Consider the following 3223-nt stretch of genomic DNA (forward strand, 5'->3'; position numbering starts at 1 on the left):
TTTCTTATTAAAGGTTCTAATTTCAACGAGATTGTGTTGAGATCGATATCTCAATGAAAGGTACGCCATGTTGTTAAACTGGAAAATTGGTTATCCAGACGAGGAGAATCAGCGTTGTCCGTATGGTTATCTCCCAAAACTTCTACATGCCAAAACGTCAGAGTCAAGGCAGAAGTATGCACGTACCTATAGGCACAATGGAACAGTCCAGGGGTGGGATTATAGCGGGAGTAATTGGGAGTAGAGGTTCAGTAACAGCTTATTACTTAATAAATAAGATGCAAACCTTTTATACGTATACAGTAACTACATCATCCAAGCTCACCAATCAGTGGAGACATAAATTAATTAGCTAATGAAAACGTCAGTCTTCTCACTTTATAAGAGATTAAAACTGTGTTATATAACCTATGTGAACCTGCAGTAGGAATATGCAAAATGGCTGGCATAAGAAAAGTAGAGTTTGTAACCTCACAGAAAGGAATCCCACAAGTCTGCTAGACGGTTATGTGTACAACAAGAATGTTGTCCGGCAAATTTGTATACACTGGAAGTGTGTGAAGTCCACATGCAATGGAAGATTATCAACGCCGGGTGATTTTGTTACGAATGTCACGGACCACAACCATGCACCAGAAGACAGCACGACCGCCAGTCCACAACTTACACTAGACTGTTCAGACGTCTCAAGACTGAAGTGCAACACAAACTGAATCGCCTAGCACCCGCCCGTATTCAAACTGACTTTGAGATAAGTGCCATCCGTGCAGTAGAAAGTGAGTTTCCTGGTATCGAATTGAAGGGATGCTTCTGTTACTATTGCCAAGCCATTGGGCGCAAGGTTTAGGACCTCGGACTGACCGTTCAGTACAAGGAAAACCCCGCTGTCCAGACATGGATCAGAAGAGCTGCCGGCCTTGCCCTTCTGCTCGTAGATGTCGTCCAGGACACTTGGGTTGATGCCATGGAGTCAGCCCCAGATGTGCCTCAAGCTACTGTCGTCAACGACTACAACAATGGAGACACCTCCACGTGGGTCGACGATGACGCCAGATTTCCCATCCAGCTTTGGAATCATCACCTGACAGTCGGACTCCGCACCAACAACAACTTGGAGGGATTCCACAGCAGACTCAACCAGACCTTGCCCCATTGCCATCCGAATATCTTCAGATTCACTGAAGTGATTGATAAGTTTGAGGCAGCAGACAAGGCAAAGACTGCTTAACTTGAATATGGAGCAGCCCCACCCACAAGAAAACGTGTCTACAGGGAGACAGAGAATCGACTTTTGAGACTGAAGGACAAGCTACTCACCAGGCAGAAAACACCAAAGGAATTCCTAGATGCTGTCGGCCACCTCCTAAAACTTGCCTAATGACAGAACAAAATTTTATAAAATCAATACCATGTATTTTTTTTTAATATTGATATATTACATGTTTATTTATAATATTGTTATGCCAATAAACGGTTGATCGTGTACCTCATGTAGTTTTATTCAACTTGATCAACTAGTCGGACTAGTCCATTCAGTGCACGTGGGGTAAGGGTCAGGGGATTTCCTGTGCACTGGACCATGCATTTTGTTGTGTAGTCTGTAGACGTTTTGGCATGTAGAGGTTGTGGCAGGACGCTGTCTGCATTAACGGGGTTTTGTTAAATTCAGGTCACGCCTGTTCACGCATTTAAATAGTCAGTTTAGTTTAGTCTACGTCTCTTTTAGCTATATTCCAGCAGGGAGCCTATATAGAGAGAGTATCCCTGTTTCCAGCAATATCAAGACGGACACCAGAAATAGGCTTCACACATTCTCCCATGAACCTGATATAGCTGTGTTGGTAAGCTTTTTTTGTAAATTAATACTTTCTGACATATGTTTGACCTCATAAAGGTCAAGGTCCCGACCCACTCGTATCGTATCATTCCGGGTTCAGTCGAGTAGCGACGTCTTCCTATTGTTTACGGAAAGGCGCGAATGATGACGAAATGCTCCGAACCGTTGATAATGGACTGACGAGTCGGGGTGTCCTGGCCGTCAATTACAGTACTCACGTTATCGAGCCTACATCATTGTGGTTTATAAAGGTCCTGGTGAAAGTGAAAAACGCTTTTTTTAAAATAAAAACACGCTTATTAACACATTACATATATGATTACATTTTCTCTCTCTCCTTTTCGCAATTGTTGGGAGTAAGTCAGGGGTACTCTACAAGTCTTACAGGTACACTGATGAAGAGTGAGTGAGTTTAGTTTTACGCCGCTTTAAGCAATATTCTAGCAGCATCGCGACGGGGGACACCAGAAATAGGCTTCACGCTTCGGCGTGACGAGCGAACGATTCATCCACTGGGCCCACATGGGTACTACTTGAGAAGCTGGTGTCCCCAACTGTGATATTGTTCACTCCAGGTAAGAAACTGGACCCTTGTAGATTTATACTGCCACAATTGCCAACCCACTCTTCTGCAGGTAGTAGTTTCTCGATCCAGACTACTAGTAGTTAATGGTTAGTATTTGAAATCAGTTAATCATTTTATTGTAAAGAGGATCGGATGGTGAGGCTCGCTGACTTGGTTAAAGCATGACAAATCCCCATTGTCTCGGCTGATGCTCATGATGTCACCCCGCTCGCCCACTCGACCACTCCCCCACCTGTTCACTCGCCTTAGTACAGATAACAGATGCGTGTCAATAGCGGAACGAATTGCACCAACTTTACTGTTTCTAATTAATGAAAGTATATGACGCCCCCACAATATATCCAGTTACTCGTGCATATTAATATCTCAAGTGGGTAACAGAGTGCAGCAAAACCATAGTAGACGTGGACACGCCTTAATGTATATAGAACACCATGATTTCTGTACAGGTCACATTACAATATGTATTACGAGCAAGGTCGCTTTCAGGTGGAACGATGGCTTGAAACCCGTGGAAAATTCATATTTCTGTGAATATTGTTTGTTTGGTGTCAAACGCCAAACTCGGCAATATTTCTGCTAATATGGTGGCGGTCCGTGAATAATCAAGTCTCTACACGACAATCCAGTGATCAACAGCATGAACATCGATCTACGCAATTGGGATACTTTGACGTGTGTAGACCAAATCAGCCACCCGATTGATCACCCGATCCAGTTAGTCGTTTTTTTACGACAAGCATGGGTTACTGCCAACCCATATCTTCACAGGTAGAAAATTATCTGTTTAGAGTTTTGTG

General features: G+C 43.5%; 1 pseudogene; it reads left to right on the top strand.

The window, feature by feature from the left end:
* Positions 1–438: 438 nt before the first annotated feature.
* Positions 439–1378, top strand: LOC137257391 (uncharacterized; annotated as a pseudogene).
* The last annotated feature ends 1845 nt before the right edge of the window (positions 1379–3223 follow it).

Source organism: Haliotis asinina, chromosome 12 (genome assembly GCF_037392515.1).
Source record: "Haliotis asinina isolate JCU_RB_2024 chromosome 12, JCU_Hal_asi_v2, whole genome shotgun sequence".
NCBI classification, from domain to species: domain Eukaryota; kingdom Metazoa; phylum Mollusca; class Gastropoda; order Lepetellida; family Haliotidae; genus Haliotis; species Haliotis asinina.